Genomic DNA, 24,922 nt, shown 5'->3' with positions numbered 1-24,922 from the left:
GCGTTATCCTCTAAAATATTAATCGGAACCAGGTTTAATTGACTGTTTTGGTGTGGTATCACATTATTACGTAATCCAAATCAGAAAAACCCAAGGATCTGGCCAACAAGTATGCGAGAAATGCGAAAGCAAGAGGACGATGATTGCAATTATCAGACGTAATCTAGACATAACCGGCGTTATCCTCTAAAATATTAATCGTAACCAGGTTTAATTGTCAGTTTCGGTGTGGTACCACATTTCTACGTAATCCAAACCGGAAAAAACCCAGGATCTGGCCAACAAGTATGCGAAGAATGCGAAAGTATGAGGCAGGCGATTGCAAATACCAGACCTAACACAAACCGAACCGGCGTTGTTCTCTAAGATATTAATCGGAACCAGGTTTAATTGACTCTTTCAGTGTGGTACCACATTACCACGTGATCCAAACCGGAAAAAACCCAGGATCTGGCCAACAAGAATGCAAAACATGCGAACGAATGAGCCAGATGATTGCAAATCCCAGAAATAACCCAGACATAACCGGCGTTGTCCTCTAAAATATTAATCGCAACCAGATATAATTGACAGTTTCGGTGAGGTACCACATTACTACATAATGCAAACCGGAAAAAACCCAGGTTCTGGTCAACATGTATGCGAAAAATGCGAAAGCATGAGCAAGATGATGGCAAATACCAGGCCTAACCCAGACACAACCGGTGTTTCCCCCTATAATATTGATCGAAACCAGCTTTAATTGACTGTTTCGGTGTGGTACCACATTACTACGTGATCCAAATCAGCAGGAGCCAGGATCTGGCCAACAAGTATGCGAAAAATGCGAAAGTATGAGCTAGATGATGGCAAATACCAGACCTAACCCAGACGTAACCGGGGTTATCCTATAAAATATTAATCGGAACCAGGTTTAATTGACTGCTCCTGTGTGGTACCACATTACTACGTGATCCAAATCTGAAAAAGCCCAGGATCTGGCCAACAAGTATGTGAAAAATGCGAAAGTATGAGCCAGATGATTGCAAATACTAGAACTAACCCAGACATAACCGGCGTTATCCTCTAAAATATTAATCGGAACCCGGTTTAATTGACTGTTTCGATATGGTACCACATTACTACGTAAGCCAAATCAGAAAGAACCCAGGATCTGGCCAACAAGTATGCGAGAAATGCGAAAGCAAGAGGATGATGATTGACAATTATCAGACGTAACCCAGACCTAACCGGTGTTATCCTCAAAAATATTAATCGCAACCAGGTTTAATCGCCTGTTTCGGTGTGGTACCGCATTACTACGCGATCCAAACCGGAAAAAACCCAGGATCTGGCCAACAAGTTTGCGAAGAATGCGAAAGTATGAGCCAGATGATTGCAAATACTAGAACTAACCCAGACATAACCGGCGTTATCCTCTAAAATATTAATCGGAACCAGGTTTAATTGACTGGTTCGGTGTGATACCACATTACTGCGTTATCTAAATCAGAAAAAACCCAGGATCTGGCCAACAAGTATGCGAGAAATGAGAAAGCAAGAGGATGATAATTGCAATTATCAGACGTAACCCAGACATAACCGGTGTTATCCTCAAAAATATTAGTCGCAACCAGGTTTAATCGCCTGTTTCGGTGTGGTACCACATTTCTACGTGATCCAAATCAGAAAAATCCCAGGATCTGGCCAACAAGAATGCAAAAAATGCGAAAGTATGAGGCAGATCACTGCAAATACCAGAACTAACCCAGACATAACCGGCGTTATCCTCGAAAACATTAATCGGAAACAGGATTCATTCACTGTTCCAGTGTGGTACCACATTACTACGTGATCCAAACCGGAAAAACCCAGGATCTGGCCAACAAGTATGCGAAAATTGCGAAAGTATGAGCCAGATGATTGCAAATACCAGAACTAACCCAGACATAACCGGCGTTATCCTCTAAAATATTAATCGGAACCAGGTTTAATTGAGCCCTTCAGTGTGATACTGCATTACTACGTGATCCAAATCAGCAAAAGCAGAGGATCTGGCCAACAAGTATGCGAAAAATGCGAAAGTATGAGCCAGATGATGGCAAATACCAGACCTAACCCAGAAATAACCGGCGTTGTCCTCTAAAATATTAATCGGAACCAGGTTTAATTGACTGTTTTGGTGTGGTACCACATTATTACGTAATCCAAATCAGAAAAACCCAAGGATCTGGCCAACAAGTATGCGAAAATTGCGAAAGTATGAGCCAGGTGATTGCAAATACTAGAACTAACCCAGACATAACCGGCGTTATCCTCTAAAATATTAATCGGAACCAGGTTTAATTGACTGGTTCGGTGTGGCACCACATTACTGCGTTATCTAAATCAGCAAAAACCCAGGATCTGGCCAACAAGTATGCGAGAAATGAGAAAGCAAGAGGATGATAATTGCAATTATCAGACGTAACCCAGATATAACCGGTGTTATCCTCAAAAATATTAGTCGCAACCAGGTTTAATCGCCTGTTTCGGTGTGGTACCACATTTCTACGTGATCCAAATAAGAAAAATCCCAGGATCTGGCCAACAAGAATGCAAAAAATGCGAAAGTATGAGGCAGATGATGGCAAGTACCTGACCTAACCCAGTCATAACCGGCGTTATCCTCTAAAATATTAATCGCAACCAGGTTTAAGCGACTGTTTCGGTGTGGTACCACATTACTACGTGATCCAAACCATAAAAAACCCAGGATCTGGCCAACAAGTATGCGAAGAATGCGAAAGTATGAGGCAGATGATTGCAAATACCAGACCTAAGACAAACCTAACCGGCGTTGTTCTCTAAAATATTAATCGGAACCAGGTTTAATTGACTGTTTCAGTGTGGTACCACATTACTACGTGATCGAAACCGGAAAAAACCCAGGATTTGGCCAGCAAGAATGCAAAAAATGCGAAAGTATGAGGCAGATGATGGCAAGTACCTGACCTAACCCAGACATAACCGGCGTTCTCCTTTAAAATACTAATCGTAACCAAGTTTAATTGACTGCTTCGGTGTGGTACCACATTACTACGCGATCGAAATCAGCAAGCGCCCAGGATCTGGCCATTCAAGTATGCGAAGAATGCGAAAGTATGAGTCAGATGATGGCAAACACCAGACATAACCCAGACATAACCGGTGTTTCCCCCTAAAATATTGATCGAAACCAGCTTTAATTGACTGTTTCGGTGTGGTACCACATTACTATGTGATCCAAACCAGAAAAAACCCAGGATCTGGCCAAGAAGTATGCGAAAAATGCGAAAGTATGATTCAGATGATTGTAAATACCAGACCTAACCCAGACATAACCGGCGTTATCCTCTAAAATATTAATCGGAACCAGGTTTAATTGACTGTTTTGGTGTGGTATCACATTATTACGTAATCCAAATCAGAAAAACCCAAGGATCTGGCCAACAAGTATGCGAGAAATGCGAAAGCAAGAGGACGATGATTGCAATTATCAGACGTAATCTAGACATAACCGGAGTTATCCTCTAAAATATTAATCGTAACCAGGTTTAATTGTCAGTTTCGGTGTGGTACCACATTTCTACGTAATCCAAACCGGAAAAAACCCAGGATCTGGCCAACAAGTATGCGAAGAATGCGAAAGTATGAGGCAGGCGATTGCAAATACCAGACCTAACACAAACCGAACCGGCGTTGTTCTCTAAGATATTAATCGGAACCAGGTTTAATTGACTCTTTCAGTGTGGTACCACATTACCACGTGATCCAAACCGGAAAAAACCCAGGATCTGGCCAACAAGAATGCAAAACATGCGAACGAATGAGCCAGATGATTGCAAATCCCAGAAATAACCCAGACATAACCGGCGTTGTCCTCTAAAATATTAATCGCAACCAGATATAATTGACAGTTTCGGTGAGGTACCACATTACTACATAATGCAAACCGGAAAAAACCCAGGTTCTGGTCAACATGTATGGGAAAAATGCGAAAGCATGAGCAAGATGATGGCAAATACCAGGCCTAACCCAGACACAACCGGTGTTTCCCCCTATAATATTGATCGAAACCAGCTTTAATTGACTGTTTCGGTGTGGTACCACATTACTACGTGATCCAAATCAGCAAGAGCCAGGATCTGGCCAACAAGTATGCGAAAAATGCGAAAGTATGAGCTAGACGATGGCAAATACCAGGCCTAACCCAGACACAACCGGTGTTTCCCCCTATAATATTGATCGAAACCAGCTTTAATTGACTGTTTCGGTGTGGTACCACATTACTACGTGATCCAAATCAGCAGGAGCCAGGATCTGGCCAACAAGTATGCGAAAAATGCGAAAGTATGAGCTAGATGATGGCAAATACCAGACCTAACCCAGACGTAACCGGGGTTATCCTATAAAATATTAATCGGAACCAGGTTTAATTGACTGCTCCTGTGTGGTACCACATTACTACGTGATCCAAATCTGAAAAAGCCCAGGATCTGGCCAACAAGTATGTGAAAAATGCGAAAGTATGAGCCAGATGATTGCAAATACTAGAACTAACCCAGACATAACCGGCGTTATCCTCTAAAATATTAATCGGAACCCGGTTTAATTGACTGTTTCGATATGGTACCACATTACTACGTAAGCCAAATCAGAAAGAACCCAGGCTCTGGCCAACAAGTATGCGAGAAATGCGAAAGCAAGAGGATGATGATTGACAATTATCAGACGTAACCCAGACCTAACCGGTGTTATCCTCAAAAATATTAATCGCAACCAGGTTTAATCGCCTGTTTCGGTGTGGTACCACATTTCTACGTGATACAAATCAGCAAAAGCCCAGGATCTGGCCAACAAGTATGCGAAAATTGCGAAAGTATGAGCCAGATGATTGCAAATACTAGAACTAACCCAGACATAACCGGCGTTATCCTCTAAAATATTAATCGGAACCAGGTTTAATTGACTGGTTCGGTGTGGTACCACATTACTGCGTTATCTAAATCAGAAAAAACCCAGGATCAGGCCAACAAGTATGCGAGAAATGAGAAAGCAAGAGGATGATAATTGCAATTATCAGACGTAACCCAGACATAACCGGTGTTATCCTCAAAAATATTAGTCGCAACCAGGTTTAATCGCCTGTTTCGGTGTGGTACCACATTTCTACGTGATCCAAATCAGAAAAATCCCAGGATCTGGCCAACAAGAATGCAAAAAATGCGAAAGTATGAGGCAGATCATTGCAAATACCAGAACTAACCCAGACATAACCGGCGTTATCCTCGAAAACATTAATCGGAAACAGGATTCATTGACTGTTCCAGTGTGGTACCACATTACTACGTGATCCAAATCAGCAAAAGCCCAGGATCTGGCCAACAAGTATGCGAAAAATGCGAAAGTATGAGCTAGATGAAGGCAAATAGCAGACCTAACCTAGACATAACCGGTGTGTCCCCCTAAAGTATTGATCGAAACCAGCTTTAATTCACTGTTTCGGCTTGGTACCACATTACTACGTGATCCAAATCAGCAAGAGCCCAGAATCTGGCCAACAGGTATGCGAAAAATGCGAAAGTGTGAACTAGATGATTGCAAATACGAGAACTAACCCAGACATAACCGGCGTTTTCCTCGAAAATATTAATCGGAAACAGGATTCATTGACTGTTCCAGTGTGGTACCACATTACTACGTGATCCAAACCGGAAAAACCCAGGATCTGGCCAACAAGTATGCGAAAATTGCGAAAGTATGAGCCAGATGATTGCAAATAGCAGAACTAACCCAGACATAACCGGCGTTGTCCTCTAAAATATTAATCGCAACCAGGTTTAATTGACAGTTTCGGTGTGGTACCGCATTACTACGTAATCCAAACCGGAAAAAACCCAGGATCTGGCCAACAAGTACGCTAAGAATGCGAAAGTATGAGCCAGATGATTGCAAATACCAGAACTAACCCAGACATAACCAGCGTTATCCTCTAAAATATTAATCGGAACCAGGTTTAATAAACTTTTTCGGTGTGGTACCACAATACTACGTGATCCAAAGCAGAAAAAACCCAGGATCTGGCCAACAAGTATGCGAAAAATGCGAAAGTATGAGCTAGATGATGGCAAATAGCAGAACTAACCCAGACATAACCGGCGTTGTCCTCTAAAATATTAATCGCAACCAGATATAATTGACAGTTTCGGTGAGGTACCACATTACTACATAATGCAAACCGGAAAAAACCCAGGTTCTGGTCAACATGTATGCGAAAAATGCGAAAGCATGAGCAAGATGATGGCAAATACCAGGCCTAATCCAGACACAACCGGTGTTTCCCCCTATAATATTGATCGAAACCAGCTTTAATTGACTGTTTCGGTGTGGTACCACATTACTACGTGATCCAAATCAGCAAGAGCCAGGATCTGGCCAACAAGTATGCGAAAAATGCGAAAGTATGAGCTAGACGATGGCAAATACCAGGCCTAACACAGACACAACCGGTGTTTCCCCCTATAATATTGATCGAAACCAGCTTTAATTGACTGTTTCGGTGTGGTACCACATTACTACGTGATCGGAGCCGGAAAAAACCCAGGATTTGGCCAGCAAGAATGCAAAAAATGCGAAAGTATGAGTCAGATGATTGCAACTACCAGACCTAACCCTGACATAACCGGCGTTATCCTCTAAAATATTAATCGCAACCAGGTTTAATTGACTGTTTCAGTGTGGTACCACATTACTACGTGATCGGAGCCGGAAAAAACCCAGGATTTGGCCAGCAAGAATGCAAAAAATGCGAAAGTATGAGGCAGATGATGGCAAGTACCTGACCTAACCCAGACATAACCGGCGTTATCCTCTAAAATATTAATCGCAACCAGGTTTAATTGACTGTTCCGGTGTGGTACCACATTACTATGTAATCCAAACCAGAAAAAACCCAGGATCTAGGCAATAAGTATGCGAAAAATGCGAAAATATGAGCCAGATGATTGCAAATACCAGTCCTAACCCAGACATAACCGGAGTTCTCCTTTAAAATACTAATCGTAACCAAGTTTAATTTACTGCTTCGGTGTGGTACCACGTTACTCCGTGATCCAAACCAGAAAAAACCCAGGATCTGGCCAACAAGTATGCGAAGAATGCGAAAGTATGAGCCAGATGATGGCAAATACCAGACCTAACCCAGACATAACCGGTGTTTCCCCCTAAAATATTGATCGAAAACAACTTTAATTGACTGTTTCGGTTTGGTACCACATTACTACGCGATCCGAATCAGCAAGCGCCCAGGATCTGGCCTTTCAAGTATGCGAAAAATGCGAAAGTATGAGCCAGATGATTGCAAATACAAGAACTAACCCAGACATAACCGTTGTTATCCTCTAAAATATTAATCGGAGCCAGGTATAATTGTCTGTCTCAGTGTAGTACCACATTACTAAGAGATCCAAATCAGAAGAAGCCCAGGATCTGGCCAACAAGTATGCGAAAAATGCGAAAGTATGAGCTACATGATGGCAAATAGCAAACCTAACCCAGACATAACCGGCGTTATCCCCTAAAATATTAATCGCAACCAGGTTTACTTGACTGTTTCTGTGTGGTACCACATTACTACGCGATCCAAACCGGAAAAAACCCAGGATCTGGCCAACAAGTTTGCGAAGAATGCGAAAGTATGAGTCAGATGATGGCAAATACAAGACATTACCGGCGCTATCCTCTAACATATTAAGCGGAACCAGGTTTAATTGACTGTTCCAGTGTGGTACCACATTACTACATGATCCAAATCAGCAAAAGCCCAGGATCTGGCCAACAAGTATGCGAAAAATGCGAAAGTATGAGCTAGATGATGGCAAATAGCAGACCTAACATAGACATAATCGGTGTGTCCCCCTAAAGTATTGATCGAAACCAGCTTTAATTCACTGTTTCGGCTTGGTACCACATTACTACGTGATCCAAATCAGCAAGAGCCCAGAATCTGGCCAACAGGTATGCGAAAAATGCGAAAGTGTGAACTAGATGATTGCAAGTACGAGAACTAACCCAGATATAACCGGCGTTATCCTGTAAAATATTAATCGGAACCAGGTTTAATTGACTGTTTTGGTGTGGTACCACATTATTACGTAATCCAAATCAGAAAAACCCAAGGATCTGGCCAACAAGTATGCGAAAATTGCGAAAGTATGAGCCAGGTGATTGCAAATACTAGAACTAACCCAGACATAACCGGCGTTTTCCTCTAAAATATTAATCGGAACCAGGTTTAATTGACTGGTTCGGTGTGGTACCACATTACTGCGTTATCTAAATCAGAAAAAACCCAGGATCTGGCCAACAAGTATGCGAGAAATGAGAAAGCATGAGGATGATAATTGCAATTATCAGACGTAACCCAGACATAACCGGTGTTATCCTCAAAAATATTAGTCGCAACCAGGTTTAGTCGCCTGTTTCGGTGTGGTACCACATTTCTACGTGATCCAAATCAGAAAAATCCCAGGATCTGGCCAACAAGAATGCAAAAAATGCGAAAGTATGAGGCAGATCATTTCAAATACCAGAACTAACCCAGACATAACCGGCGTTATCCTCGAAAACATTAATCGGAAACAGGATTCATTGACTGTTCCAGTGTGGTACCACATTACTACGTGATCCAAACCGGAAAAACCCAGGATCTGGCCAACAAGTATGCGAAAATTGCGAAAGTATGAGCCAGATGATTGCAAACACCAGAACTAACCCAGACACAACCGGCGTTGTCCTCTAAAATATTAATCGCAACCAGGTTTAATTGACAGTTTCGGTGTGTTACCACATTACAATGTGATCCAAACCAGAAAAATCCGAGGATCTGGCCAACAAGAATGCAAAACATGCGAAGGAATGAGCCAGATGATTGCAAATCCCAGAAATAACCCAGACATAACCGGCGTTGTCCTCTAAAATATTAATCGCAACCAGATATAATTGACAGTTTCGGTGAGGTACCACATTACTACATAATGCAAACCGGAAAAAACCCAGGTTCTGGTCAACAAGTATGCGAAAAATGCGAAAGCATGAGCTAGATGATGGCAAATACCAGACCTAACCCAGACACAACCGGTGTTTCCCCCTATAATATTGATCGAAACCAGCTTTAATTGACTGTTTCGGTGTGGTACCACATTACTACGTGATCCAAATCAGCAAGAGCCAGGATCTGGCCAACAAGTATGCGAAAAATGCGAAAGTATGAGCTAGACGATGGCAAATACCAGGCCTAACCCAGACACAACCGGTGTTTCCCCCTATAATATTGATCGAAACCAGCTTTAATTGACTGTTACGGTGTGGTACCACATTATTACGTGATCCAAATCAGCAGGAGCCAGGATCTGGCCAACAAGTATGCGAAAAATGCGAAAGTATGAGCTAGATGATGGCAAATACCAGACCTAACCCAGACGTAACCGGGGTTATCCTATAAAATATTAATCGGAACCAGGTTTAATTGACTGCTCCTGTGTGGTACCACATTACTACGTGATCCAAATCTGAAAAAGCCCAGGATCTGGCCAACAAGTATGTGAAAAATGCGAAAGTATGAGCCAGATGATTGCAAATACTAGAACTAACCCAGACATAACCGGCGTTATCCTCTAAAATATTAATCGGAACCCGGTTTAATTGACTGTTTCGATATGGTACCACATTACTACGTAAGCCAAATCAGAAAGAACCCAGGATCTGGCCAACAAGTATGCGAGAAATGCGAAAGCAAGAGGATGATGATTGACAATTATCAGACGTAACCCAGACCTAACCGGTGTTATCCTCAAAAATATTAATCGCAACCAGGTTTAATCGCCTGTTTCGGTGTGGTACCACATTTCTACGTGATACAAATCAGCAAAAGCCCAGGATCTGGCCAACAAGTATGCGAAAATTGCGAAAGTATGAGCCAGATGATTGCAAATACTAGAACTAACCCAGACATAACCGGCGTTATCCTCTAAAATATTAATCGGAACCAGGTTTAATTGACTGGTTCGGTGTGGTACCACGTTACTGCGTTATCTAAATCAGAAAAAACCCAGGATCTGGCCAACAAGTATGCGAGAAATGAGAAAGCAAGAGGATGATAATTGCAATTATCAGACGTAACCCAGACATAACCGGTGTTATCCTCAAAAATATTAGTCGCAACCAGGTTTAATCGCCTGTTTCGGTGTGGTACCACATGTCTACGTGATCCAAATCAGAAAAATCCCAGGATCTGGCCAACAAGAATGCAAAAAATGCGAAAGTATGAGGCAGATCATTGCAAATACCAGAACTAACCCAGACATAACCGGCGTTATCCTCGAAAACATTAATCGGAAACAGGATTCATTGACTGTTCCATTGTGGTACCACATTACTACGTGATCCAAATCAGCAAAAGCCCAGGATCTGGCCAACAAGTATGCGAAAAATGCGAAAGTATGAGCTAGATGAAGGCAAATAGCAGACCTAACCTAGACATAACCGGTGTGTCCCCCTAAAGTACTGATCGAAACCAGCTTTAATTCACTGTTTCGGCTTGGTACCACATTACTACGTGATCCAAATCAGCAAGAGCCCAGAATCTGGCCAACAGGTATGCGAAAAGTGCGAAAGTGTGAACTAGATGATTGCAAATACGAGAACTAACCCAGACATAACCGGCGTTTTCCTCGAAAATATTAATCGGAAACAGGATTCATTGACTGTTCCAGTGTGGTACCACATTACTACGTGATCCAAACCGGAAAAACCCAGGATCTGGCCAACAAGTATGCGAAAATTGCGAAAGTATGAGCCAGATGATTGCAAATAGCAGAACTAACCCAGACATAACCGGCGTTGTCCTCTAAAATATTAATCGCAACCAGGTTTAATTGACAGTTTCGGTGTGGTACCGCATTACTACGTAATCCAAACCGGAAAAAACCCAGGATCAGGCCAACAAGTACGCTAAGAATGCGAAAGTATGAGCCAGATGATTGCAAATACCAGAACTAACCCAGACATAACCAGCGTTATCCTCTAAAATATTAATCGGAACCAGGTTTAATAAACTTTTTCGGTGTGGTACCACAATACTACGTGATCCAAAGCAGAAAAAACCCAGGATCTGGCCAACAAGTATGCGAAAAATGCGAAAGTATGAGATAGATGATGGCAAATACCAGACCTAACCCAGACATAACCGGCGTTATCCTCTAAAATATTAATCGGAAACAGGATTAATTGACTGTTCCAGTGTGGTACCACATTACTACGCGATCCAAACCGGAAAAAACCCAGGATCTGGCCAACAAGTTTGCGAAGAATGCGAAAGTATGAGTCAGATGATGGCAAATAGCAGACCTAACATAGACATAATCGGTGTGTCCCCCTAAAGTATTGATCGAAACCAGCTTTAATTCACTGTTTCGGCTTGGTACCACATTACTACGTGATCCAAATCAGCAAGAGCCCAGAATCTGGCCAACAGGTATGCGAAAAATGCGAGAGGATGAGCTAGATGATGGCAAATAGCAGAACTAACCCAGACATAACCGGCGTTGTCCTCTAAAATATTAATCGCAACCAGATATAATTGACAGTTTCGGTGAGGTACCACATTACTACATAATGCAAACCGGAAAAACCCCAGGTTCTGGTCAACATGTATGCGAAAAATGCGAAAGCATGAGCAAGATGATGGCAAATACCAGGCCTAACCCAGACACAACCGGTGTTTCCCCCTATAATATTGATCGAAACCAGCTTTAATTGACTGTTTCGGTGTGGTACCACATTACTACGTGATCCAAATCAGCAAGAGCCAGGATCTGGCCAACAAGTATGCGCAAAATGCGAAAGTATGAGCTAGACGATGGCAAATACCAGGCCTAGCCCAGACACAACCGGTGTTTCCCCCTATAATATTGATCGAAACCAGCTTTAATTGACTGTTTCGGTGTGGTACCACATTACTACGTGATCGGAGCCGGAAAAAACCCAGGATTTGGCCAGCAAGAATGCAAAAAATGCGAAAGTATGAGTCAGATGATTGCAACTACCAGACCTAACCCAGACATAACCGGCGTTATCCTCTAAAATATTAATCGCAACCAGGTTTAATTGACTGTTTCAGTGTGGTACCACATTACTACGTGATCGGAGCCGGAAAAAACCCAGGATTTGGCCAGCAAGAATGCAAAAAATGCGAAAGTATGAGGCAGATGATGGCAAGTACCTGACCTAACCCAGACATAACCGGCGTTATCCTCTAAAATATTAATCGCAACCAGGTTTAATTGACTGTTCCGGTGTGGTACCACATTACTATGTAATCCAAACCAGAAAAAACCCAGGATCTAGGCAATAAGTATGCGAAAAATGCGAAAATATGAGCCAGATGATTGCAAATACCAGTCCTAACCCAGACATAACCGGAGTTCTCCTTTAAAATACTAATCGTAACCAAGTTTAATTTACTGCTTCGGTGTGGTACCACGTTACTACGTGATCCAAACCAGAAAAAACCCAGGATCTGGCCAACAAGTATGCGAAGAATGCGAAAGTATGAGCCAGATGATGGCAAATACCAGACCTAACCCAGACATAACCGGTGTTTCCCCCTAAAATATTGATCGAAAACAGCTTTAATTGACTGTTTCGGTTTGGTACCACATTACTACGCGATCCGAATCAGCAAGCGCCCAGGATCTGGCCTTTCAAGTATGCGAAAAATGCGAAAGTATGAGCCAGATGATTGCAAATACTAGAACTAACCCAGACATAACCGTTGTTATCCTCTAAAATATTAATCGGAGCCAGGTATAATTGTCTGTCTCAGTGTAGTACCACATTACTAAGAGATCCAAATCAGAAGAAGCCCAGGATCTGGCCTTCAAGTATGCGAAAAATGCGAAGGTATGAGCTACATGATGGCAAATAGCAAACCTAACCCAGACATAACCGGCGTTATCCCCTAAAATATTAATCGCAACCAGGTTTACTTGACTGTTTCTGTGTGGTACCACATTACTACGCGATCCAAACCGGAAAAAACCCAGGATCTGGCCAACAAGTTTGCGAAGAATGCGAAAGTATGAGTCAGATGATGGCAAATACAAGACATTACCGGCGCTATCCTCTAACATATTAAGCGGAACCAGGTTTAATTGACTGTTCCAGTGTGGTACCACATTACTACATGATCCAAATCAGCAAAAGCCCAGGATCTGGCCAACAAGTATGCGAAAAATGCGAAAGTGTGAACTAGATGATTGCAAGTACGAGAACTAACCCAGATATAACCGGCGTTATCCTCTAAAATATTAATCGGAACCAGGTTTAGTTGACTGGTTCGGTGTGGTACCACATTACTGCGTAATCTAAATCAGAAAAAACCCAGGATCTGGCCAACAAGTATGCGAGAAATGCGAAAGCAAGAGGATGATAATTGCAATTATCAGACGTAACCCAGACATAACCGGTGTTATCCTCAAAAATATTAATCGCAACCTGGTTTAATCGCCTGTTTCGGTGTGGTACCACATTTCTACGTGATCCAAATCAGCAAAAGCCCAGGATGTGGCCAACAACTATGCGAAAAATGCGAATGTATGAGCTAGATGATGGCAAATAGCAGACCTAACCCAGACATAACCGGCGTTATCCTCTAAAATATTAATCGGAACCAGGTTTAATTGAGCCCTTCAGTGTGATACTGCATTACTACGTGATCCAAATCAGCAAAAGCAGAGGATCTGGCCAACAAGTATGCGAAAAATGCGAAAGTATGAGCTAGATGATGGCAAATAGCACAACTAACACCGACATAAGCGGCGTTGTCCTCTAAAATATAAATCCCAACCAGGTTTAATTGACTGTTTCGGTGTGTTACCACATTACAATGTGATCCAAACCAGAAAAATCCGAGGATCTGGCCAACAAGAATGCAAAACATGCGAAGGAATGAGCCAGATGATTGCAAATCCCAGAAATAACCCAGACATAACCGGCGTTGTCCTCTAAAATATTAATCGCAACCAGATATAATTGACAGTTTCGGTGAGGTACCACATTACTACATAATGCAAACCGGAAAAAACCCAGGTTCTGGTCAACAAGTATGCGAAAAATGCGAAAGCATGAGCTAGATGATGGTAAATACCAGACCTAACCCAGACACAACCGGTGTTTCCCCCTATAATATTGATCGAAACCAGCTTTAATTGACTGTTTCGGTGTGGTACCACATTACTACGTGATCCAAATCAGCAAAAGCAGAGGATCTGGCCAACAAGTATGCGAAAAATGCGAAAGTATGAGCCAGATGATTGCAAATACTAGAACTAACCCAGACATAACCGGCGTTGTCCTCTATAATATTGATCGAAACCAGCTTTAATTGACTGTTTCGGTGTGGTACCACATTACTACGTGATCCAAATCAGCAGGAGCCAGGATCTGGCCAACAAGTATGCGAAAAATGCGAAAGTATGAGCTAGATGATGGCAAATACCAGACCTAACCCAGACGTAACCGGGGTTATCCTATAAAATATTAATCGGAACCAGGTTTAATTGACTGCTCCTGTGTGGTACCACATTACTACGTGATCCAAATCTGAAAAAGCCCAGGATCTGGCCAACAAGTATGTGAAAAATGCGAAAGTACGAGCCAGATGATTGCAAATACTAGAACAAACCCAGACATAACCGGCGTTATCCTCTAAAATATTAATCGGAACCCGGTTTAATTGACTGTTTCGGTATGGTACCACATTACTACGTAAGCCAAATCAGAAAGAACCCAGGATCTGGCCAACAAGTATGCGAGAAATGCGAAAGCAAGAGGATGATGATTGACAATTATCAGACGTAACCCAGACCTAACCGGTGTTATCCTCAAAAATATTAATCGCAACCAGGTTTAATCGCCTGTTTCGGTGTGGTACCACATTTCTACGTGATACAAATCAGCAAAAGCCCAGGATCTGGCCAACAAGTATGCGAAGTATGCGAAAGTATGAGACAGATGGTTGCTAATACCAGACCTAACCCAGACATAACCGGCGTTATCCTCAAAAATAATAATCGCAACCAGGTTTAATTGACTCTTTCGGCGTGGTGCCGCATTACTACGTGACCCAAATCAACAAGAGCCCAGAATCTGGCCAACAAGTATGCGAAGAATGCGAATGCATGAGCCGGATGTTTGCAAATACCAGAAATTACCCAGACATAACCAGCGTTATCCTCTAAAATATAAATCGCAACCTGGTTTAATTGACTGTTCCGGTGTGGTACCACATTACCTCGTAACCAAACGAGAGAAACCCAGGTTCTGGCCATTCAAGTATGCGAAAAATGCGCAAGTTTGAGACAGATGATTGCAAATACCAGACCTAACCCAGACATAACCGGCGTTATCCTCTGAAATATTAATCGGAACCAGGTTCAATTGACCCCTTCAGTGTGGTACCACATTACTACGTGATCCAAATCTGCACAAGCCCAGGATCTGGCCAACAAGTATGCGAAAAATGCGAGAGGATGAGCTAGATGATGGCAAATAGCAGAACTAACCCAAACATAACCGGCGTGATCCACTAAAATATTAATCGGAAGCAGGTTTAACTGACAGTTTCGGTGTGGTACCACATTACTACGTGATCGGAGCCGGAAAAAACCCAGGATTTGGCCAGCAAGAATGCAAAAAATGCGAAAGTATGAGTCAGATGATTGCAACTACCAGACCTAACCCAGACATAACCGGCGTTATCCTCTAAAATATTAATCGCAACCAGGTTTAATTGACTGTTTCAGTGTGGTACCACATTACTACGTGATCGGAGCCGGAAAAAACCCAGGATTTGGCCAGCAAGAATGCAAAAAATGCGAAAGTATGAGGCAGATGATGGCAAGTACCTGACCTAACCCAGACATAACCGGCGTTATCCTCTAAAATATTAATCGCAACCAGGTTTAATTGACTGTTCCGGTGTGGTACCACATTACTATGTAATCCAAACCAGAAAAAACCCAGGATCTAGGCAATAAGTATGCGAAAAATGCGAAACTATGAGCCAGATGATTGCAAATACCAGTCCTAACCCAGACATAACCGGAGTTCTCCTTTAAAATACTAATCGTAACCAAGTTTAATTTACCGCTTCGGTGTGGTACCACGTTACTACGTGATCCAAACCAGAAAAAACCCAGGATCTGGCCAACAAGTATGCGAAGAATGCGAAAGTATGAGCCAGATGATGGCAAATACCAGACCTAACCCAGACATAACCGGTGTTTCCCCCTAAAATATTGATCGAAAACAGCTTTAATTGACTGTTTCGGTTTGGTACCACATTACTACGCGATCCGAATCAGCAAGCGCCCAGGATCTGGCCTTCCAAGTATGCGAAAAATGCGAAAGTATGAGCCAGATGATTGCAAATACTAGAACTAACCCAGACATAACCGTTGTTATCCTCTAAAATATTAATCGGAGCCAGGTATAATTGTCTGTCTCAGTGTAGTACCACATTACTAAGAGATCCAAATCAGAAGAAGCCCAGGATCTGGCCAACAAGTATGCGAAAAATGCGAAAGTATGAGCTACATGATGGCAAATAGCAAACCTAACCCAGACATAACCGGCGTTATCCCCTAAAATATTAATCGCAACCAGGTTTACTTGACTGTTTCTGTGTGGTACCACATTACTACGCGATCCAAACCGGAAAAAACCCAGGATCTGGCCAACAAGTTTGCGAAGAATGCGAAAGTATGAGTCAGATGATGGCAAATACAAGACATTACCGGCGCTATCCTCTAACATATTAAGCGGAACCAGGTTTAATTGACTGTTCCAGTGTGGTACCACATTACTACATGATCCAAATCAGCAAAAGCCCAGGATCTGGCCAACAAGTATGCGAAAAATGCGAAAGTATGAGCTAGATGATGGCAAATAGCAGACCTAACATAGACATAATCGGTGTGTCCCCCTAAAGTATTGATCGAAACCAGCTTTAATTCACAGTTTCGGCTTGGTACTACATTACTACGTGATCCAAATCAGCAAGAGCCCAGAATCTGGCCAACAGGTATGCGAAAAATGCGAAAGTGTGAACTAGATGATTGCAAGTACGAGAACTAACCCAGATATAACCGGCGTTATCCTGTAAAATATTAATCGGAACCAGGTTTAATTGACTGTTTTGGTGTGGTACCACATTATTACGTAATCCAAATCAGAAAAACCCAAGGATCTGGCCAACAAGTATGCGAAAATTGCGAAAGTATGAGCCAGATGATTGCAAATACTAGAACTAACCCAGACATAACCGGCGTTATCCTCTAAAATATTAATCGGAACCAGGTTTAATTGACTGGTTCGGTGTGGTACCACATTACTGCGTTATCTAAATCAGAAAAAACCCAGGATCTGGCCAACAAGTATGCGAGAAATGAGAAAGCATGAGGATGATAATTGCAATTATCAGACGTAACCCAGACATAACCGGTGTTATCCTCAAAAATATTAGTCGCAACCAGGTTTAGTCGCCTGTTTCGGTGTGGTACCACATTTCTACGTGATCCAAATCAGAAAAATCCCAGGATCTGGCCAACAAGAATGCAAAAAATGCGAAAGTATGAGGCAGATCATTGCAAATACCAGAACTAACCCAGACATAACCGGCGTTATCCTCGAAAACATTAATCGGAAACAGGATTCATTGACTGTTCCAGTGTGGTACCACATTACTACGTGATCCAAACCGGAAAAACCCAGGATCTGGCCAACAAGTATGCGAAAATTGCGAAAGTATGAGCCAGATGATTGCAAACACCAGAACTAACCCAGACACAACCGGCGTTGTCCTCTAAAATATTAATCGCAACCAGGTTTAATTGACAGTTTCGGTGTGGTACCGCATTACTACGTAATCCAAACCGGAAAAAACCCAGGATCTGGCCAACAAGTACGCTAAGAATGCGAAAGTATGAGCCAGAAGATTGCAAATACCAGAACTAACCCAGACATAACCGGCGTTATCCTCTAAAATATTAATCGGAACCAGGTTTAATTGAGCCCTTCAGTGTGATACTGTATTACTACGTGATCCAAATCAGCAAAAGCAGAGGATCTGGCCAACAAGTATGCGAAAAATGCGAAAGTATGAGCCAGATGATTGCAAATACTAGAACTCACCCAGACATAACCGGCGTTATCCTCTAAAATATTAATCGGAACCAGGTTTAGTTGACTGGTTCGGTGTGGTACCACATTACTGCGTAATCTAAATCAGAAAAAACCCAGGATCTGGCCAACAAGTATGCGAGAAATGCGAAAGCAAGAGGATGATAATTGCAATTATCAGACGTAACCCAGACATAACCAGTGTTATCCTCAAAAATATTAATCGCAACCTGGTTTAATCGCCTGTTTCGGTGTGGTACCACATTTCTACGTGATCCAAATCAGCAAAAGCCCAGGATGTGGCCAACAACTATGCGAAAAATGCGAATGTATGAGCTAGATGATGGCAAACACCAGAACTAACCCAGACACAACCGGCGTTGTCCTCTAAAATATTAATCGCAACCAGGTTTAATTGACAGTTTCGGTGTGGTACCGCATTACTACGTAATCCAAACCGGAAAAAACCCAGGATCTGGCCAACAAGTACGCTAAGAATGCGAAAGTATGAGCCAGAAGATTGCAAATACCAGAACTAACCCAGACATAACCGGCGATATCCTCTAAAATATTAATCGCAACCAGGTTTAATTGACTGTTTCGGTGTGTTACCACATTACAATGTGATCCAAACCAGAAAAATCCCAGGATCTGGCCAACAAGAATGCAAAACATGCGAAGGAATGAGCCAGATGATTGCAAATCCCAGAAATAACCCAGACATAACCGGCGTTGTCCTCTAAAATATTAATCGCAACCAGATATAATTGACAGTTTCGGTGAGGTACCACATTACTACATAATGCAAACCGGAAAAAACCCAGGTTCTGGTCAACAAGTATGCGAAAAATGCGAAAGCATGAGCTAGATGATGGCAAATAGCAGAACTAACCCAGACATAACCGGCGTGATCCACGAAAATATTAATCGGAAGCAGGTTTAACTGGCAGTTTCGGTGTGGTACCACATTACTACGTAATCCTAACGGGAAAAAACCCAGGATCTGGCCGACAAGTATGCGAAGAATGCGAAAGTATGAGGCAGATGATTGCAAATACCAGACCTAAGACAAACCTAACCGGCGTTGTTCTCTAAAATATTAATCGGAACCAGGTTTAATTGACTGTTTCAGTGTGGTACCACATTACTACGTGATCGAAACCGGAAAAAACCCAGGATTTGGCCAGCAAGAATGCAAAAAATGCAAAAGTATGAGGCAGATGATGGCAAGTACCTGACCTAACCCAGACATAACCGGCGTTCTCCTTTAAAATACTAATCGTAACCAAGTTTAATTGACTGCTTCGGTGTGGTACCACATTACTACGAGATCCAAATCAGCAAGCGCCCAGGATCTGGCCATTCAAGTATGCGAAGAATGCGAAAGTATGAGTCAGATGATGGCAAACACCAGACATAACCCAGACATAACCGGTGTTTCCCCCTAAAATATTGATCGAAACCAGCTTTAATTGACTGTTTCGGTGTGGTACCACATTACTATGTGATCCAAACCAGAAAAAACCCAGGATCTGGCCAAGAAGTATGCGAAAAATGCGAAAGTATGATCCAGATGATTGTAAATACCAGACCTAACCCAGACATAACCGGCGTTATCCTCTAAAATATTAATCGGAACCAGGTTTAATTGACTGTTTTGGTGTGGTATCACACTATTACGTAATCCAAATCAGAAAAACCCAAGGATCTGGCCAACAAGTATTCGAGAAATGCGAAAGCAAGAGGATGATGATTGCAATTATCAGACGTAATCTAGACATAACCGGCGTTATCCTCTAAAATATTTATCGTAACCAGGTTTAATTGTCAGTTTCGGTGTGGTACTACATTTCTACGTAATCCAAACCGGAAAAAACCCAGGATCTGGCCAACAAGTATGCGAAGAATGCGAAAGTATGAGGCAGGCGATTGCAAATACCAGACCTAACACAAACAGAACCGGCGTTGTTCTCTAAGATATTAATCGGAACCAGGTTTAATTGACACTTTCAGTGTGGTACCACATTACCACGTGATCCAAACCGGAAAAAACCTAGGATCTGGCCAACAAGAATGCAAAACATGCGAACGAATGAGCCAGATGATTGCAAATCCCAGAAATAACCCAGACATAACCGGCGTTGTCCTCTAAAATATTAATCGCAACCAGATATAATTGACAGTTTCGGTGAGGTACCACATTACTACGTGATCCAAATCAGCAAGAGCCAGGATCTGGCCAACAAGTATGCGAAAAATGCGAAAGTATGAGCTAGACGATGGCAAATACCAGGCCTAACCCAGACACAACCGGTGTTTCCCCCTATAATAATGATCGAAACCAGCTTTAATTGACTGTTTCGGTGTGGTACCACATTACTACGTGATCCAAATCAGCAGGAGCCAGGATCTGGCCAACAGATGATGGCAAGGATCTAGATGATGCAAATACCAGACCTAACCCAGACGTAACTGGGGTTATCCTATAAAATATTAATCGGAACCAGGTTTAATTGACTGCTCCTGTGTGGTACCACATTACTACGTGATCCAAATCTGAAAAAGCCCAGGATCTGGCCAACAAGTATGTGAAAAATGCGAAAGTACGAGCCAGATGATTGCAAATACTAGAACTAACCCAGACATAACCGGCGTTATCCTCTAAAATATTAATCGGAACCCGGTTTAATTGACTGTTTCGGTATGGTACCACATTACTACGTAAGCCAAATCAGAAAGAACCCAGGATCTGGCCAACAAGTATGCGAGAAATGCGAAAGCAAGAGGATGATGATTGACAATTATCAGACGTAACCCAGACCTAACCGGTGTTATCCTCAAAAATATTAATCGCAACCAGGTTTAATCGCCAGTTTCGGTGTGGTACCACATTTCTACGTGATACAAATCAGCAAAAGCCCAGGATCTGGCCAACAAGTATGCGAAGTATGCGAAAGTATGAGACAGATGGTTGCTAATACCAGACCTAACCCAGACATAACCGGCGTTATCCTCAAAAATAATAATCGCAACCAGGTTTAATTGACTGTTTCGGCGTGGTGCCACATTACTACGTGACCCAAATCAACAAGAGCCCAGAATCTGGCCAACAGGTATGCGAAGAATGCGAATGCATGAGCCGGATGTTTGCAAATACCAGAAATTACCCAGACATAACCAGCGTTATCCTCTAAAATATAAATCGCAACCTGGTTTAATTGACTGTTCCGGTGTGGTACCACATTACCTCGTAACCAAACGAGAGAAACCCAGGTTCTGGCCATTCAAGTATGCGAAAAATGCGCAAGTTTGAGACAGATGATTGCAAATACCAGACCTAACCCAGACATAACCGGCGTTATCCTCTGAAATATTAATCGGAACCAGGTTCAATTGACCCCTTCAGTGTGGTACCACATTACTACGTGATCCAAATCTGCACAAGCCCAGGATCTGGCCAACAAGTATGCGAAAAATGCGAGAGGATGAGCTAGATGATGGCAAATAGCAGAACTAACCCAGACATAACCGGCGTTGTCCTCTAAAATATTAATCGGAACCAGGATTAATTGACAGTTTCGGGGTGGTTCCACATTACTACGTAATCCAAACCGGAAAAAACCCAGGATCTGGCCAACAGGTATGCGAAGAATACGAAAAATGCGAAAGTATGGGCCAGATGATTGCAAATACCAGACCTAACACAAACCTAACCGGTGTTGCTCTCGAAAATATTAATCGCAACCAGGTTTAATTGACTGTTCCGGAGTGGTACCACATTACTATGTAATCCAAACCAGAAAAAACCCAGGATCTAGACAATAAGTATGCGAAAAATGCGGAAGTATGTTTCAGATGATTGCTAATACGAGACCTAACCCAGACATAACCAGCGTTATCCTCTAAAATATTAATCGCAACCAGGTTTAATTGACTGCATCGGTGTGGCACCACGTTACTACGTGATCCAAACCTGAAAAAACCCCGGATCTGGCCAACAAGTATGCGAAGTATGCGAAAGTATGAGTCAGATGATTGCAAATACTAGAACTAACCCAGACATAACCGGCGTTATCCTCTGAAATATTAATCGGAACCAGGTATAATTGTCAGTCTCAGTGTAGCACCACATTACTACGAGATCCAAATCAGAAAAAGCCCAGGTTCTGGCCAACAAGTATTCGAAAAATGGGAAAGTATGGGCCTGATGATTGCAAATACTAGAACTAACCCAGACATAACCGGCGTTATCCTCTAAAATATTAATCGTAACCAGGTTTAATTGTCAGTTTCGGTGTGATACCACATTTCTACGTAATCCAAACCGGAAAAAACCCAGGATCTGGCCAACAAGTATGCGAAGAATGCGAAAGTATGAGTCAGATGATTGCTAATACGAGACCTAACCCAGACATAACCGGTGATTCCCCCTAAAATATTGATCGAAACCAGCTTTAATTGACTGTTCCAGTGTGGTACCACATTACTACGTGATCCGAACCGGAAAAGACCCAGGATCTGGCCAACAAGTATGCGAAAAATGCGAAAGTATGAGTCAGATGATGGCAAATACCAGACTTAACCCAGACATAACCGGTGATTCCCCCTAAAATATTGGTCGAAACCAGCTTTAATTGACTATTTCGGTTTGGTACCACATTACTACGTGATCCAAATCAGCAAGAGCCCAGGATCTGGCCTACAAGTATGCGTAAAATGCGAATGTATGAACTTGATGATTGCAAATACGAGAACTAGCCCAGACATAACCGGCGTTATCCTCCAAAATATTAATCGGAACCAGGTTTAATTGACTGTTCCAGTGTGGTACCACATTACTACGTGATCCGAACCGGAAAAGACCCAGGATCTGGCCAACAAGTATGCGAAAAATGCGAAAGTATGAGTCAGATGATTGCAAATACCAGATCTAACCCAGACATAACCGGCATTATCCCCTAAAATGTTGATCGAATCCAGGTTGAATTGACTATTTCATTGTGGCACCACATTAGTACGTGATCCTAACCAGTAAAAAACCCAGGATCTGGCCAACAAGAATGCAAAAATGCGAAAGTATGAGGCAGATGATTGCAAATACCAGACCTAACACAAACCTAACCGGCGTTGTTCTCTAAAATATTAATCGGAACCAGGTTTAGTTGACTGTTTCAGTGTGGTACCACATTACTACGTGATCGAAACCGGAAAAAACCCAGGATTTGGACAGCAAGAATGCAAAAAATGCGAAAGTATGAGGCAGATGATGGCAAGTACCTGACCTAACCCAGACATAACCGGCGTTATCCTCTAAAATATTAATCGGAACCAGGTATAATTGTCTGTCTCAGTGTAGTACCACATTACTACGAGATCCAAATCAGAAAAAGCCCAGGATCTGGCCAACAAGTATGCGAAAAATGCGAAAGTATGAGCTACATGATGGCAAATAGCAGACCTAACCCAGACATAACCGGCGTTATCCCCTAAAATATTAATCGCAACCAGGTTTACTTGGCTGTTTCGGTGTGGTACCACATTACTATGTGATCCAAACCAGAAAAAACCCAGGATCTGGCCAAGAAGTATGCGAAAATGCGAAAGTATGATTCAGATGAATGCAAATACCAGACCTAACCCAGACGTAACCGCCGTTATCCTCTAAAATATTAATCGGAACCAGGTTTAATTAACTGTTTCGGTGTGGTGCCACATTACTACGTGATCCAAACTAGAAAAAGCCCTGGTTCTGACCATTCAAGTATGCGAAAATGCGAAAGTATGATTCAGATGAATGCAAATACCAGAACTAACCCAGACGTAACAGCCGTTATCCTCTAAAATATTAATCGGAACCAGGTTTAATTGTCTGTTTCGGTGTGGCGCCACATTACTACGTGATCCAAACTAGAAAAAGCCCAGGTTCAGGCCATTCAAGTAAGCGAAAAATGCGAAAGTATGAGCTAGATGATGGCAATTACCAGACCTAACCCAGACATAACCAGCGTTATCCTCTGAAATATTAATCGGAACCAGGTTTAATTGACTGTTTCGGTGTGTTACCACATTACTACGTAATCCAAATCAGAAAAAACCCAGGATCTGGCCAACAAGTATGCGAGAAATGCTAAAGCAAAAGGATGATGATTGCAATTATCAGACGTAACCCAGACCTAACCGGTGTTATCCTCTAAAATATTAAGCGCAACGAGGTTTAATCGACTGTTTCGGTGTGGTACCACATTATTATGAGATCCAAACCAGAAAAAACCCAGGATCTGGCCAAGAAGTATGCGAAAAATGCGAAAGTATGATTCAGATTGTTCAAATAGGTGCGAGTCGGTCAGGTGGGGGGTTTTCTCCCCTGACCCGATCTCTCACCCTTTAACGGGGTGTCCGAATTTCGAGGGATTGGAATCGTGTGGGAAAGTGAATTGTACATTTAAAAATTTCCTTCGCCTGGTCCACCGGACACAGGCCGTTTATTTAAACAAAAATAACATTGAAAATAAACAAAAAAAATGAAGGAAATAAGATTGAAATTGAATTTATTTATTATTTAAAAAAGTTGCAGGAAAAAACCCCGAGCTGATGGCTCGGGAAAAAAAACCTGCGCCGCCGTGGGCCCCTACGGCTCTCGTCTCGGTCTTCTGTAATCAAAAGAAATACCGAAATCCGGCGG

The sequence above is a fragment of the Colletes latitarsis genome, unplaced genomic scaffold (genome assembly GCF_051014445.1).
Source record: "Colletes latitarsis isolate SP2378_abdomen unplaced genomic scaffold, iyColLati1 scaffold0027, whole genome shotgun sequence".
Lineage (NCBI taxonomy): Eukaryota > Metazoa > Arthropoda > Insecta > Hymenoptera > Colletidae > Colletes > Colletes latitarsis.
Note: the sequence above shows the minus strand (reverse complement) of the source record.